Source organism: Astyanax mexicanus, chromosome 1, assembly GCF_023375975.1.
Source record: "Astyanax mexicanus isolate ESR-SI-001 chromosome 1, AstMex3_surface, whole genome shotgun sequence".
Taxonomy (NCBI): Eukaryota; Metazoa; Chordata; class Actinopteri; order Characiformes; family Acestrorhamphidae; genus Astyanax; species Astyanax mexicanus.
The window spans coordinates 71392138-71410344 of record NC_064408.1 but is presented as its reverse complement, the minus strand read 5'-3'; positions in this window follow the sequence as shown (position 1 = coordinate 71410344).

The window sequence follows — 18207 nt, the reverse complement described above, 5'->3', positions numbered from 1 at the left end:
CAGAGCAGATAAACCCAGTGCAGGACCAATTAAGCACAATCTCTAACTATAACACAAAACTCACACTATTTATTTTTTTTTTATTTTTGCACAGTAAAATTCAGAATAATAAGTGACATATAGGATGAAAACAACACCAATAAAAAAACTTGTCGCATAACACAGCCGTGCCGGAAGAGAATAGAGCTCAGGTCCTTCAGATTGGTGCGCGATAATGAGCACATTTACATTTGGCCACAGCCGACTTGCAGATGAGCTGAGGGGCGACTGATTAGGACCTTCCCTCTGGTTACCAAGGCGATTATCATCATTATAGAGCAGGCGAGGCGGGAGAGGGATTTCCAAACACGGCCCCCCTGAGTCTGCCTGGAAGAGCACGGGCGGTCTGGACTGTGACAGCATCCGCAGGGCAAACGCTGTTAACAAGGCACAGAGCTTGGTGCACAGCAGCCCAAGAGATCCCATGAGATCCTTCTACTCAGGACGCCTCGAGACCACTGCCAGCAGGGGGAGCCATTCAGGGTTTGGTAAAGCCTCCATTTAGAGAAAAGTGTAGAGCATTCTAGATATGCACTGATTTATAGAACTTTTAAAATGTTTTAAAATGTATTTAATACCTAAACATTTGAACTTACTTTGCACACTTTATTCAAAACAACAGTAATATATACAAACTGATGTAAACAATTCCAAGGAGATAGGTGAAAGTCATATAATGTTGGATAGGGGGCCCCTTTTTTTCATGTTTAAAAACAAACAAGTGAGAGACAAAGAGAGAGAGAAAGTGAACACGTCAGGTTCTGCCATTATGCTTTTTTAACGTAGCAATAAAGCAGCAAATACATTAAAATCTTAGAGCACATACATTGCCTTTAAGACCACATCCATGCATTTTTAATCAAGACAATGCAAAACTACATGCTGCTCACATTACAAAGGCATTTATGCAACTGCCACCCTGTACTATTAAACACCTTAATCTGCTTGCAGAAGGAATGGGGCACAATATAACACCTGAAACATTTTATTGTTTGGTACTTTAGGTGTCTAATAAAGTGAGAAGAAATTTACATTAAACATTAAAAAGTGGTGAGAAAATAAATGAAATTATACTAACAAAATAAAATTGGGAAAGTTGATCAGACAAAACATTAACAATCCTGTGTTTATACTGTCTGCAATCATATAAAAGTCAAAAAGTTATCCTTACTTACCTTGATTTTGAAGGGAAGAAACATCTTGTAGCAGTCATTAAAAAAAAAAGTTTTTTCATTCTTCACTTTCTGATATAATCTGAATCTGGCAGATGATCGGACCAATAGAAATGCTGCAAAATGTCATCTTTAATACTTACATTCACATTGATTTCTGTTTAATTTTTTAGTCCTCCTGTAAAGGTTTTTACTACCATTTAAGATCCATTTTTTATTGCGATAGTGACTGCAGCCCATTTGTCATCATGCAGATTTTGCTAGCTATCCTCTAATCTTCATCACAGGTAAGAGCTACATAAGATTACTGTATACTTTACATTAGCAATAAACTATCATGACAATGTAAATGGGTAAACACTAAAATAATATCATCAGTTAACCGTGGTTCTGTCAGAATCAATGGTGACAGCATGAAAAAAAAATCAAATGATTATAGAAGGGAACCTATGGGAAAATATTTATGTACACGTACAGCTGTCCTCACAAAGCGGTAGAATGAATCTAAGAACAGTATGCTTCTGATAAGTAGTTTCCAATATGTTTTGTAATAATGAGTGCATATCTGCTAATGTCTCTGTTAAATCATTGAAGAAAAGTTCAGACAGTGCAGTGGCTAATCTTTCAGCTGACACCACCAGCCTCCGCTGTCAGAGACAGAGAGCCATTGTATGCCAAAGCTGTCATTAATCCATGTGCAACTGAGGCATGATGACCTTACTGCTTGTGTGAGGAGCTCTTTTAATATGAAGCTATTACAGTTTCAGGGTCAATGAGTAACCAACAGTAGCCAACAGGGCAGGTCACCCCTTCACATGTGCTCTGAATACATCAACAGCCCTGAGAGAATAGACCCTTTGGTTCTCGTTGATGGTGTACGATTACTTGAGGTTTGCATACATATTTAAATATATAAAATAATACAATACCCTGAGTGAGACAAAGAGTTTATTAGAGTTACTTTATTTCCCTCTAATAAGCCCACTCAACAACCTCTGGATTTTCAGTCAAGAGCTTATAGTGGCAGCAGCAGTCATTTGACTTGTGACCAGAACTGGGTGAATCATTATAGTGTCATCTCAGCGATGTATTGCCATGAGTATTGGGTTACATTTATTACCAAGAGACTTAATAAGCTCAGGATGTTGGATGATCACTACCCCACCTTATCTCTTACTCCAACTCATCCCAAAAGTACTGGATGGAGCACAGTCATTCCAGGTAAACAGTTTCACTGCTCCACAGATCAAGGTTGGTGGTTCCAACCCAGGCCTGGAAATAGGCATGGTGCAAATAGGTGCTTTAAATCCCAGTCATGCAGCTTGCCATCAGCTGCAGGAGCCCTGAGAAAGCACAACTTGCCTTGTGATGCACAAGGCGTCTGTTAGCTGATGTATCAGAACCAAGTCGCTGCGCTTTTCTCCGAGCGTGCTGTGATGCTACTCAGCAATGCTGCATCAGCAGAGGTTTGAAAAGAGAAGGTGATTGGCTTCAGGTGTATCAGAGTATCATGTGGAGACTTGTGTTAAGGCATCACTAGTAATGGGGGATATACAGCTGGCCAGCAGCTAAATGATTAGGATGATTGGCCACCTAAATTGAGGAGAAAAATGGGAGAAAATTATTAATAATAATTATTATTTAAAAAAAAAAAACTCCTACTGCTGTGTTAATCTTGCTTTCAATCTTGCTGACCATTCGAGGTGTGGACACAAGACTTATGCTTTGTGGTATCTTTAACAGAAGGTCTTTTAAGTCCTGTACGTTTTGAGATGGGACCTCTATGGATGGACATATGGTTCATTTGGCTGGTATCTATTGCATAATGGAAACACCCCACATGATCTGCCATTTGGAGATGCTCTGATCCGGTCATCTAGCCATCACAATTTTGGCTTCCATCCAAGTGGCTGAGATTGTTACACTTTTCCCTGCTTCTCCCACATCAACTCAAATTACTGACTGTTAATTTACTGCCTAATTTATATATCCTACTGCTTGACAGTTGCCAGTGTAACTAGATAATTAATGTTTTTACTTCAGTCATTGGTTTTAATGTTATTGTGAACCAATATTATTTTTATTAAGATTTAGACATTGGTATTAAGTAATTTCAACATTTACTTTTCCAGAGAAATTAACATGAACTTGGAACTCAAGCTTAAATTACTGTATCTTTAGTAGGTGCAAGTTTTACAACTCCAATGTATACAAAATACAGCCTTTAAAAGCTTAAGTCTGCTCACTTTCACATTATTTATCCAATGAAAAAAAATGTAAGTTGTTTGTCATTCATTCCAGAGAACATACTGTAGTGTAGTCTGACCCTCTACATTTGATAGAAACAGAGTTTTATATTATTCTAAACCAACATCATCAAATGACATAATGACATCTGCCTGGAACACCAGCCAAACCTCTTTGGATTTCACCACAGCCTTGTTGCATCACTGCTGGCATTATTTCAATGTAATACAGTAAAGAGGATCAAGAGCAGATGTTCTGAGCTATCTTCTGAGAGTCTAACCTCCGAAACATGAGCTTTTCAGCCAGCGCTGCAGGGCATTGCTACAGCAAAGGCTTAGTACATTATAATACATTAGAAAAGCATTTTATTGTTCTTAGCACATGGTAAATGTAGATATTAATGTATTGTTAAGGGTTAGTAGTAGTTTCTACATGAACAGACAACTGTACCATTCAGCATGGAGTTTACATATAGATTTAGAAGTGCCATGACATTCCTTTACATATTATTTAAAAGCTGTTTTGATGTATACATGTATAATCTGTTAATGTGCCTTATAATAAACCACAGTTTTTTACTACTGTAAAATAAATAATTAGCTGTTTTGATGATTGCATGGTTTATGGATCCATTGACTGCTAGCGGAATCGGTAGATTATAGCATAGTTTTGTAAAATGTACTTTTTTATATAATAATTATTGTATGGTGTTCTCTCAGCATATGTAGCTAGCAAGCTGAAAAGATTGTAGCCAGTTAGCCTTTAGCCTTATCCTCAAACTCTCTCTCTAATTTTACCTTTCACAAGTCTTGATTTTCATATTTTTTGGGTAAATAAGCCTGTTTTTTCTCTACTCTTTTCTCTTTCTCCTCTTTAACTAGTGAATTCAGAACCTGTAGAATCTTCATAGAAAATATTGACAACAGACTGAGATGCTCTGTAGCAGCTGCACATAAACCTACAGTCTCCATGCTAAATGCCAAGTATCACAGTTTTAAAACTTTGTAGCAGTGGAATGATGGTGCTCAATCCAATACATTTGGAATAAACTAAAGGCTCTCCTGGGTCAGCAGTGGCTCAATGACGAGAGCAGCCAATTACTGTAAATGCCAACAAGACTTTCTCTCAATCAGTAACCCCTCTCTCACACACTCTCTCACCTCGGATCAGGGATGATCATGGAGTGTAAAAACATCTCTGATTAAATAAAGCATTACAGTCTATTACATTTTACATAGAGCTCTTTAGGAATTATTGAACCTGAAAGAAGTTTTCAGCCAAATCTATACGTATCTGATTGACCCAGTATCACAAATACGAAGCAGTTCAGTTCAGTAACTGCAGCCTAAAGAAAGAGCTGTGTCTCCATCTGTTGGTAAAAAATGCCAGCAGCTCATCTGACACTCAATAGGAATTTATTCATGCGCCTGATATGCATTTGCCTGGCATCACAAAATAAAAATAAACTTTAGTGATGCTGCTGTTGCCAGGGAACAAAGGAAGCACAATAAGCATTTTGTCACAAGCAAAGTAACATATAGTGCCCACTGAAACATTAATTTTATAATATAGGATAAATAATATAAGAATTTCACATTTGCTGAGAACAAGATCCATACACATCCACAACATTCAAAAAAAGTCAAAATAGAGAATAACCGACGGCTTTATCATTTATGCTGTGTGTTTTTTTGTTTTTTACAAAAATGCATTACTTTAGATGTCTATTTATGTTTCTGTAAGGTCCTGGCCCTGTTTCCTGTCTGTCCTCGTGCCTGTGTTGTCCCACGTGACCCGTGACCCTGTGTTCTACCTGTGTTTTTCCACTCACCTGTGTTCTTCTGTAACTCCGCCCCTTCGTCCCAGGTGTTTCATGTTTCCTGTGTGTGTGCACCTCTATTTAAGGTGTTTCATTTCCCCGGTGTCGATCCTTGTACGTTTTTCGTCTGTCAGTGTTCCATGTTTTCCAGAGTTTCCCCAGTCCTGTTTTCAGTCAATTCCATGTTTATTTTGTATTTTTGTTAATAAATCCCCAGTTGTTTGCAATTTGCGTCCGCCTCCTCGTCTACCCTGCACCCCAGCCTGACAGTTTCTTATTTCTTGTTTTGGTTATTTTTAGACCTGTCATGAAAAAGATTTTGGAATGAACAATACAGTACCAGTTAAAAGTTTGGATACACCATCTCATTCAATATTTTATTACTACATTGTAAATTAATACTGTCATCCAGACTATGTAGGAACACATAAGGAATCATGTACCGTATTTTTTGCACTATAAGGTGCACTTAAAATCCTGAATTTTTTCCAAAATCGTCAGACTGCCTTATGTATGAGTTCTATCAGTCAGGTTGTAAAAAAGCAGTAAAGCCAACTCACTGAAGTAAGTTACAGCATTATACAGGAGTTTCAGTTTAGTATTAGCTGCTAACCACTATTTCCCTGTTTAGTGCTAATAGTTTAATGCTTAAGTATTAGCACTAAACTATTAGCCCCCGCCCAGTTGCCAGACATGCTGAATTAGAAGTTCCTTATACTGTATCTTAAAATGCACCTTATATAAAATATGGTGCTCCTTTTAATAACTTAAAAGTGTTAAGCAAAAAAAGAGTGGGCTGGTTTAGCTGAAACCTTAAAAAGCCTCAGCATGTCTCAAAAATGCTCCATGGCCAAAGAAGGAATATAACAAGAGTAAATATTGGCAGTGAGTTTGAAAGTTGGAGATTTAGAGCTTAAAAAGACTTCAGGACCGACCCAGAGCTGCTACTTTTCTCCTGAACAGGTAAGCTAACTGGCTAGCTAATTTAGTCAGGTACTTCATCACCACCACCAGGTTAGGTTAGCTTAGATAGATAGATAGATAGATAGATGGATGGATGGATGGATGGATGGATGGATGGATGGATGGATGGATGGATGGATGGATGGATGGATGGATGGATGGATGGATGGATGGATGGATAGATAGATAGATAGATAGATAGATAGATAGATAGATAGATAGATAGATAGATAGATAGATAGATAGATACTTTATTGATCCCCCGGGGGGAAATTCTTGGCATCCAGCAGCAGGTTACACAATACACAAAGTTAAAAAATATAAAATATAAAGATACATATAAATACAATCAAATAAGAAATAGAATATACAGTGTAAATGTACAGTCTTCGTGTGTGTGTGTGTAATGGAGATGGAGAATGGAGGTAGTGCAGTTGAACACAATAGACAGTGAACACCAGTTGATGTGCATAATGTGAGGATAACTGCTGTCAGCCAAACAGAAAGTGCAAATACACAGTTATATAATAATTTAAATTAAATTAAGCAGTGCAAAAGATACGTAAACAGTGCAAAAGATACGTAAACAGTAGATGAATTAACTAGTGAATGAACTACTAGTGCAAAATATGGTAGCACTATAAAAAGCTTACTAGGGACTGGTGTTTAAATTAATAAAAAAAAATGTTAACAAAAAGTTTTAACAATGTTAAAAGTGTTAACATTCATAAAAGTGGTCTTTGTGCAGGTGGGATTACAAGGCAGAGAGCATCTGAGAGAGATAGATAAGTTAGCAAGGTTAGCTAAAGTGATCAGAACTATGCTGGATAACGCAGTCATGCTACACATACTTAAATAGAGCTATTCACTGTATATCAAGGTCACCTCTAAACAACACAACTGATGCTCTCAAACAAATTCAAGAAAAAAGAAAAAATTCAAGTAATTAATTCAATATTTTTTTTACAAGTTTAGCACAGCTGTTACCCGAAAGCTGTTTTACGTGAATACTTCTGTAGTATGGTAGTCTAGACTTATGGAGTTATGGAGTGAAGGTTTACCACAAGGATACTGCATGGACACTTTCATGTGAATTCCAGAGATTTTTTTTTTTATTTGAATTGTGCAAAAAACGGCAAAGCTTCACAAAGCTGAAATGAACTGAATATTGGTTGGGACTCCTACTGACTTCCCCAATCAGCCTCTTGCAGTCACCAATATGCAAGGCTTAAAAGCAGCCTATAAGACTATATAGACCACATGTGTCAAACACAAGGCTCGCTCACGTCCTTTTATGTGGCCCGCGAGAGCTTGTAAAATCTTAGTGTCTATAATAAATAGGTCAGAAGCGTTCTTTAACCAAAAACTACATTTCCCACAATGCTTGTCGATTTATTACCCGCGAAGTTACGGCTTACTGCCACTACACGGCAGTGTAGTCATTGATGTGGAAACCCTGCCGGAGGGAAGGCGTAACTTCGCGGGTGAAATTGAGACATACAAATGTTTATCCCATAATGTCCAGAAAAAGAAAAGTTGATGCAGACGGACGGCTGTGCTTCAAGCCGAAAGACCGGTATGCCTTTTGTGTTACGAAGAGTGTTACTGACCAAAATAAACGCTTTTTAGGAGAGATATAAGTTCTGTGTAAATATTTATAAGACAATAGCTGAAAATAATCTGCTTTAATGACGTTAATAAACATCACTGTGACAGCGCTAGTCGCAGTTTCACCGCAGCAAAGGATGAGGACGTGAATCACTTATCTAACCAGCCTGTACTGATTTCTGCCCCCAATAACCCTTTCAATAACCTCCAATAGCCTTTAATAGTCTTCAGTATTCTTCAACAGTCTAACCTTGCAGCCGTGGTGTGTTCTAAACTCCGTAGTTATAAACATCCTGAGGTTAGCAGCGCTAACTGACCTGTTTATAATGTAATCCAGCAGTGACTCCGCGACGGCTGCTCTAAACTGCTGCTGTTAGCTGCTTGGGCTGAAAGATGAACTGTAGAGAGCTGTATTATCCGGTTAGTGGGGTTAAAACCTTTACTTAATACACAGAAGAACTTAAAAACTTTAAAAACGCTCCAGACTGGCTGAGCTGAGCCCTGTAGCCCGTGGCTGGGCTGTAGCTCTGACTCAGTAAAGACTGCGGGCTTGTGCTGCTGCTGCAGCTCCGACTAGTGGTTGGATGAGGAACTGCTAAATCTGAGGAAATGCTAAATCTGTCACATGTCCTTAGCAGCTCACAATTTTTGATTTTATATTTATTAAGCCTTATTTCAGTATCAAACGTTTTGATCAAAGTTAATATAACTTGTATTTTATGTCATTTCTATTCACTTGACTAGTTTGGTTCTTGATTGATGGAGTTTTTCGATTTCATAACATGACAAATTAAAAGGATTTATGTTAATAGAGCAACAAGCAAACATTTTTTCCATGCAACTGTAATATTTGATTGAATAAATAATATATTGAGAGTTATTTAACATTAAGGAGTAATTACATTCATTTTATATTACATCTGGTTACATTTTCTTACATTTATAAGTTACATCTGGCCCTCAGAGGACAGCCAATGCCAATGTGGCCCTCGGCCAAAATGAGTTTGACACCCCTGATATAGGGGCTGTAAAGCCACACAGTCAATACACACTTCTTCTCCCACAGCCATCTGTAAGAGAAGAGACCCCATTTTGTACATATTAAAGGCACACAATGGTGGAATGATTTTGTTACAATTTTCAACAAGTTTGCAGTTTTTGCAATTTTTTTAGATTTTTAGATCTTGAACCAGTTTATAAGTTATGAAGCTTGTTGTACACACACTTTAAACCAAATCTGCACCAAATAACATACCATTCACCACTTAACACAATCCTTTTAAAGCCCAAGCCCCTCACCTGATTAACTTGGTCCATACCATTGAAGAGGTTCACACAGCAGAGGTTCCTTCAGTCATTACACTTCACAATTACTAAATACACGATGCTCTAAAAAACATATACATTGCAATGAGGCACTGTTATACCAGTAAGTATGTTTTAGATGGCAAAATAAGTCTTAATGAACCAATAAGGCTTTCCAGCTCAAAGGTTTACCAAAAAGGTGCGTTACCAAAAGCCTCGCTGACTCGTTCTCACTAGTGACACCTGCTGTGCAAAAGGATATATGACACACTAAATAAATCCTAGAGAATCCAGTAATTATATAAAAAATAAACTATTTTTGCCAGGTGTCTCAATGAATATAAAAGTGTTTACATGGAAGTATTTTAATTGATGAGATGGTGACCACTTAAAATAAATATATTATTGATGTTCACTTAATGCAAAAGTGCTTATGGAACTGAAAGACAGCAAACTGCAACAGATATATAATAATATAAATATAGATGATTGATTTTTATATAAAAAAGAAGCTTTTAACAGTGTTCGGGGTTAAGTTGATTCCTTTTCTTAGATAAAAGTTCCCCAGCGTTACCTAGCATACAACTAGTCTAAGCTCCATAATAATAATAATAATAATAATCAAATGTCACATTACTAGTTCCCAAGTGTCCCAGAAGTTGCAGGAGTCTACTGCATGTCAATAACGGCTCCCTGATGCTCGTAAGGCCATGTGTGAAAGAGGATGGAGAGGGAGAGAAAGACGCTCCCTCGTGTGCATATTCATGAAGTGCATGCAAAATAAAGAGAGTTAAAAATTCATGTATATAAAAGGTACAGTTCTATTAATTAATTAATTAATTAATTAATTAATTTTGGGGAAGGGGGTTGGAGGGGGGTGTTCCAGGGGTAACTTCCTGAAATTAGTTTTTGCAACTTGGGATGTCTGCTAGTAAAAATGTTGGTGATGAGCCAATTCCTAGTTACTTCACAACCTCATAGCAAATTACAAGATGCGCAAACCAAGAGAAAACGGCAAGTTAGGTTTCTGCACTTTGTCCACCAGGTGTCTCACTACCATCCCTAATGCTTGGATTACATCACAGTCTTTTATCCTTTCTAGAATTTTCCATCTTAGGCTGGGTTTGTTTTTAAAGATCATTGGGTCTGTGCAGTTCATGCTATCTGTACCTTTAAGAGCACAGTCTGTTTACAGAGTCTACTTAAACACAGAATCTATTGGAGAGGAGAGTGTGACAAGAGCACTGAGCAGAGCCAGAACCAAGATGTGGGATTTTATGAGAGGGCTTGCCAGCAGCTGTCACTAGTGTCTGCCTCAAGTGGCCTGGCTCTGAACAGCAAAGCAGAGGGAGGGAAATCATATGGTTTCCGGGAAGCCTGACGTATTTAGAGCAGGCATTTACTTGTGGGCTCTCTAACAACAGAGTAGAAACAGAGCCGTAGTGTATTTCCACTGCCTCGGCCTGTACCACTTATAAAGGATACACTGCGGCTTGGAAGCTGGCCATCTTTCCAAAGCGTAGTTTCATTTTTGGACTTTCCATTCTGGCAACGCACACAAAATTCTCCCTATTGATTATTAGACTGAAATTATTTTACGGTTAATAAACTGACACAAACATATATTCTGCATTCTGTAGAATACACTACTTGGTGCACCAAGGTTACTCTGAGAAGTCACTTCAGAAATAACAATCTTTGAACTGGCACCAAAATAAAAATACACCAACATGCCAAAAGTTATGGGACTGCAGTATGTAAATTGATCGTCATCATGTTGTGCCGCATTTAAGATTCTTTGATCCACAGGATCAAATGCATACAGAAAAAGGCACTCTTGCAGAAATCACATTTAATGCAAGAGGCCCCACACCCAAATCCCACAGGTCAGCACAGAGTTCTTTAGTTTCTACTGGACACTAGTTTCTATCTCATGACATGAGGCATATCAGCGTACATAATTCAGAAAGCGTATAAGAAAACACATGGTACACATTTGCCCAATTTAAAACTTTTTTTCCTAGGTTTGGAGTCTGTGTCAGAGATATCTAACAATAACAGAGAGATTTTCCAGAACACTGGAGGTGGAGAGAAAACATCTTTTATCAAAAATTCACATCGAAGAGGATCAGGCTGGATTTTACAGATAAGTACATGTGGAGGAAGATGGGGCCATTTTGTACATATTAAAGGCACACAATGCAAACTTGGTTGGTTTTCTTACGAGGCTCCCCCTACAGGCCGGCAGGCAGGGAGTAAATGTTCACTGTTGTAAAGATGTGCTGCTGTTCATCTGGTTTCCACCCTTTGCAATGCATGATAGTTTTGAGCACAGCAGTCTGGTGAAAACAACATAAAATCATTTCTATAGTGGAATGTAATCATTTTGTTACAATTTTCAACAAGTTTGCAGTTTTTGCGATTTTTTTTTTTTTTAGATCTTGTACCAGTTTATAAGTTATGAAGCTTGTTGTACACACACTTTAAACCAAATCTGCACCAAATAACATACCTAGACTAAACTTTATTTATAAAGCAACTTGCCACATAGCAAGCAATGGAAAGGCAATTAGCTACAGTGGTGTAAAAGTGATTGCCTCCTTCCTGATTTTTTATTTTTTTTTTGCATGTTTGTTACTCTTAAAGGTTTTAGATAATCAAATAAATTTAAATATTAAGTCAAAGATAACACCGGTAAACACAAAATGCACTTTTTATTATTTAGGGAGAAAAAGTCCACACCTACATGGCCCTGTGTGAAAAAGTGTTTGCCATCCAGTTAAAACACAACTTAACTGTGGTTTATCACACCTAAGTTCAGTTTTTCTTTCCACAGCTAGGCCTGATTACTTCCACACCTGTTTTCAAACAAGACATTTTTTAAACAGGACCTTCCTGACAAAGAAAAGTAGAACAAAAGATACTCAAAAGCTAGACATCATGCCGATATCCAAATAAATTCAGGATGAGAAAGGAAGTCATTGAGATTTCTTATCAGTCTGGAAAGGCCATTTCCAGCAAACCACAGTAAGAGCCATTTTCTAAAAATGGCAAAAACAATGGACCAGTGGGGAACCTTCCCAGGAGTGGCAGCCAACCAACATTACTCCAAGAGCGCAGTGACGACCCATCCAAGAGGTCACAAAAGATTTTACATCAATATTAAAACAACTGCAGGCCTCAGTTAAGATCCGTGTTCATGACTCCACCCTAAGAAAGAGACTTGGCAGAATAGATCTGCATTGCAGAGTTCCAAGATTAAAATATCACTGCTGAGCAAAAAGAATATTAGGGCTCATCTCAATTTTGTCTTCATGAGTCAAAAGTTGAACTTAAAATTAATTTAAAATCTGCTTGTGACCTCAAGCTGAAATGAACTTGTGTTCTGCCGCAAGACAGTGATCCGAAACACAGCAGCAAATCCACCCCCGAATTGCTGAATAAAAACATAGAGAAGTCCTGACCTGAACCCTGTGGAACAAAATTCTGCCACAGTGTTGTGAAAGACTCACTGCAAGTTACTGCAAAGCCTCAAATGCCATTGTTGCTGCTAAGGGTGACCCAACCAGTTATTAGGTTAAGGCAGGGATGGGCAACTTCCATGATGGAGAGGGCCACATTTTTTTCAGCATGACCATTGGAGGGCCACATGACCTCGCACTTCAAATAATTGAATATGAAAAACGCTACAAATGATTTTCAATAAGAACAAATTTTATATGAATTTATATCTGTATGTTTACAGCACCAACATTTATCAACAACTATTTTCTGCATATTAATGCATTTTAATACGGCAAAAGACAAACCGTTTGCTTAAAAAAAGTGCAAAAAGGAAGTCCTTCATATCAAAGAACAAAAGGTTTGCTTAAAAAACTGATTGCAAATACAGTAGTTCCTCTGTGTAAAATAAGTTCATTATAACAAGTCCTTCATAAGCAACAAGGACAAAACATTTGCTTATAAAAATGCAAAAGGCATTTGAACTCATTTATAACAAAGAACAAAAAAGATTTAAAAACTGATTGCAAATAGCTCATTCAATAATAGCAGAAAACTAGACCACAGAGGCCCAACATTTATTGAAGCTAATGAGAGAGCTGTGGTTTGGCCTGCTGGCTCACAATGGACTGGATGTCAATGTCAATTTTCGTGGTTGTTTGGCAGCCAAAAGTAGAATTACGTTTTTTTTTTGTTTTTTTTTTAATTATGAAATTATGAAATTATTTTTGATCTATTCGCGGGCCGCACTGAGTGATGACGAGGGCCGTGTGCGGCCCCCAGGCCGCCAGTTGCCCATCCCTGCGTTAAGGGGAAACACTTTTGTCACACATGGCCAGGAGGTGGGTTAGTGCTGGACGATATGGCCAAAATTTATATCACGATATACTCCTTAAATTTCGGTCGATACGATATAATTTCGATATTGATATAAATACTTTGAAGGCCTCAGAAAACTGCTAAGAAGCCCTGCAATCCCTGCAGCACTGCGAATTTAAATTATTATATAACTGTGTATTTGCACTTTTTGTATTGCTGGCATCAGATACCCTCATTATATGCACATCTATCTATCTATCTATCTATCTATCTATCTATCTATCTATCTATCTATCTATCTATCTATCTATCTATCTATCTATCTATCTATCTATCTAATGGAAATCTGTACCTACTACTGTCTGAAAATTTAATTTAAGACTTTGAAACCTCCTTTCACAAAAACTTTAATACTTTAGAAATAAAAGTAGTCAAAATAAATGAATGCTCAATATTATTTGCATATAGCAAAATAATAACATGACATCCCTGTCAAACATAAGCCTATATAACTATTACCAATAAAAATAACTTTAAATTACAACAGAGGCAGAGCTTCTTATTCTTTGTGAACAAATTTAACAGATTAAAACAAGTGTTTCAACTAGGATATAGAATACAAGAAGCCTTTATATACATAAAAGCAACAAGATTTTCCCGTCAAATAAACAAACCTACAGGCTCTATCAACTATGAATAACTTAGTTACAACATAAGCTATAAAAGTGCTTCAGTCAGTATAAGAAAAATATTGTATGTAGTGGAGTTGCTTGAAGTGGAACAGATTAGATGTATTAACATTACCGCAGCTGGTCGGCTGCACTCTTCAGCACAATTTGCAGCAAAGCGGCAAGGGAGCGGACCCGCGGCCGGCCTCGAGGACCCGCGGCCGAGCGAGCGGACCCGCGGCCGGCCTCGAGGACCTGCGGCCGAGCGAGCGGACCCGCGGCCGGCCTCGAAGATCCGGGGCCGACCGAATCGAGTCTACCTTAGCCTTGGATCCGCTCGTCCCGGCTCCGTTTGGCTCCAGCGCGAGACATATGTGCTGCGTAGCGAAGCGGACCCGAGCCTAGCCATTTTAACCTAGCCTTGCCTAGCCTAGCCTATTTGGCTACGTGCCTGTGTGGTTACGTCATCACGCACTGACGTAGCCCAGCTACGGGGGCTGAATGTGTTGAGCTCTGGGGCGAGCTGACGCCAGTAAAAAACGCCTGTCCGTGATTCTAATACATATCGATATACCACAAAGCTGATATCACCGTTATTGAAACATTTCTTATCGCGATAAATACCGATATCGAATTATTGTCCAGGCCTAAGGTGGGTTTAGATTTTTTTATCTCCCTTAATAATAAAAAGCTTCATTTAAAAACTGCATTTTGTGTTTATTATGTTGTTTTGACTTTAAATTTGATTAATGATCTGAAACATTTAAGAGGGAAAAGCAATGAGAACAAATTAATCATGAAACACTTTTTCACACCATGGTTGCTATTACCAAAACAACGTTTAGCCAGCAAACTAGCTAAATAACTAATCAACATATCCACTAGCCACTAATCTATCCAGCAACAGACCACATCTGTAAAAGTAACTGAACAACTTTAAAATGACTACCATAGTGAAAGCACAAATATGCACAGAAAGTGTATGTGAGCTCTTTTCCTATTCATTGCTGCTCCGACATGGGCCTTTTCTATTTTCTCGCTGTCTCTGTCATGATAAACCAACATGTCTACAATGATCCCCGTCATAATTTTAGAGCCACTAGAAACTAGCCTGCATCTCTGAGTCTTCTGGGGGTGTGTTCCTATTATTTGGCATAAAGCAAGACTGACTCTTGTGATGCCCAAGACTTATCAGCTGATGGTTGCTATCAGCTGACAAGTCTTGGGCATCAGATAGCTAAATGGCCAAGGGCTTCAGAACTTGCAAGTGTTTTTTTCTGTATAGACCACAAGGGTGACTGACAATACTTTAGTTTACCCTGTAATGGCTAATTTAATTATCTAAAACAGTATGAAAAACTTGCATGTTGTGCCTTAACATAAACCCCACCATGACTGTTTCTGAAGACTGAATATGGAGATGAAATGTTTGTAGTGTTCAGTTATACCTAAAAAAGGCCTCTGTCTGACTGATATCATCAGCAGGATGTCTAGTTGAGACATTAAGTCAGACCTCATTGCTAGGATTCTGCCCAAATCTGACCCAGATCTCTTATGTTAACATTACTGGCCTCTACCAAAATAATGCTCAAACAATTTAGCAATCTCTAATTTTCAAGACACTTTCAGTGTCCAACAGTGTGGGGCAACACTATAGAAACATAAAATTTGGTTGTAACTTAGAGTAGTCAGTATACAGCTTCTATACCAGTGTGGATTTACATGTTCCTGAGAATAACTCAACATGTATCCATTAATGTCTAAATAGCTGGCTACACAATTGAGTGCACCTCACATTGACCATGTCCAGATTGTACCAAGTTTCATTATTTTTCTGACCAACATGATTATCTAGCACCCCCTTAACCATATTGGTCATTGAATTCACCAGAGCTGCACAGGTTGCTGGAATCCTCTTTCAACTTCTCAATGATGATATCATGATGGTTTAGGTTGTTAAGATGCCTATGCCTCCTCTTTGTGGAGAACGACAATACTATGTCTCACGTCCTCAGAGAGTTCTTTGCCATGACGTGCCATGTTGAATATCCAGTGGCCAGAATGAAAGAACTGTATCCAAAACACCTGGTACTTTGTTACTCTAACAGGTCACATTACACCAGGAAGAGGCAACACAATTCAGCAAAATTTGGATATGTTATCTGTGAAGTGTACTTGCTTGTTTTACCAGCTATTTAGACATTAATGGCTGTGGTTTTTTTTCCCAGAAGACAGTAAATCTATACTGCCCTACAATCTGTACACTGACTACTCCAAGTTACAGTGTATAGTAGTTTCATAGCTATAGCACTGTACCATGAAAAGATAATATCAAATAATATTTGCAAAAATGTGACGTGTGTACTCACTTTTGTTGGATACCATTTTTTAAAGCTCACCTTCTGTCGTTTTTTCTTTCATTTTAAAATGTCTAGTTGTGGTCTCTAGTATGAATGAATGACATGTGAGCCGTTTTTGTAAAAAAAAAAAGTGCTCAGGTGTCTCTGTATAGCTCTTTTTTAATGGACTGTTTTAGGGGTGTGTCCAAAATGACCGGATTCCAGCTTTGCTCATGAATATTCATACATGCAAACAGCATGCAAATATCTCTCCTCTGATTGGCTAGGAGCACTGCGACGCCCCTCCACCGCTCTGCCGCTCACTGCCTCCCACCTCCTAACTGATGAGCGGTGATGTTGCGTCGCTTCAGCTCCGCCTCTGGGAGTTTCTCGAGCCAAGGTGGGCTGGTCTGTGAGTTTCTGCCTACGTAGGCAGAAAGATAAACTGTTTTGCAGCCCCCATTGTCTGCAGGAGCTAAGCAAAGAAATCCCCCCTCCGAAAAACGGGTGAATTTCTTTGCTTAGCTCCTGCAGACAATGGGGGCTGCAAAACAGTTTAATGTGCAGGTGTACACATTCAACTCGGAGAGACCTACTGTATTCCACAAAAAACAAGAAAAATCGGATTTTCGCGGAAGGTGAGCTTTAAAATAAATTTCTTAATTAATTTGTTTAAGTTAATGCAATATAAAAACACTGTTCAATGATTTATATTTAACAGGTGATGTTCTTTCTTAAACCCAATCAAAAGAAGAAAATGAACCAGTTCACAACAGGCACACATACCAACTTTTTAAAACCTGCTTTTGCTGAAGTAATTGACTCTACTGTCCAGGAAAGGTTTTCCACTAGATTTTGGGACACTGATTACATTTAGCAGCTAAAGGGTTAATGAGGTCAGGTTGAACCTCGTCTTTAGCCTCTTCCACTCGCACAACTTGTTTGTGACTCATTCTGTCATTATTTTATTGTTAAATTTACATTCATGTTGCAACCAGTTTAAATCTACTAAACGTGTGGAACTGGTTGTGAATAATATTTATAAGCGAAAGGGTGTGTTAGAGATTTTCTGTCAATATGGTTCCTTATAATAAACACTAAAATTAAAATGAAAACTGTTATCAGGATAGTCAAGCTATGGTTAATTAGTCAGTATCACTGATATATCTTTGTTAACATCATGTTAAACACTCATTGGCAGAAGGGAATAAATTACTAAGAAGGTGCTAAAATCGAATACAGTTTTATTCTGTATGTGTGAATATAATGATGATTCATATATGTAAGTAATTATGATATTGAAATAAAAGAATATGTTTACTGGGGAAAACTGAACAATTTAGAGGAGACTATTATACCCTGCTGTACGGAATCTAGCTTGAATACAGGATGAGACATCATTAGCATGTAAGTTCTGTATGGCATACTTCAGCACACGATGCTGCAGCTGGATTTGTAGATCCTGCACACTCATAGGTTGCTAAAACTGGCATTCTAGCTTGGCCCATTAATGCTTAATGCATAAATATTCCTGGGGAGAACTTGCTGTGTGTGGGTTAGCATTATACTGCAGAAAAATGACATCCCTAAAGAGAAGTCTATAGCAGTCCAGGTTTCTTGTTCACGCTGCATGTGTATAAAGGTGACGTGGCTAGTTGACAGACACCCTAGATGATGGGCAATTTGTCAAAATTACTTCTCTTAGCCCATTTATGTGCACCCCCGTA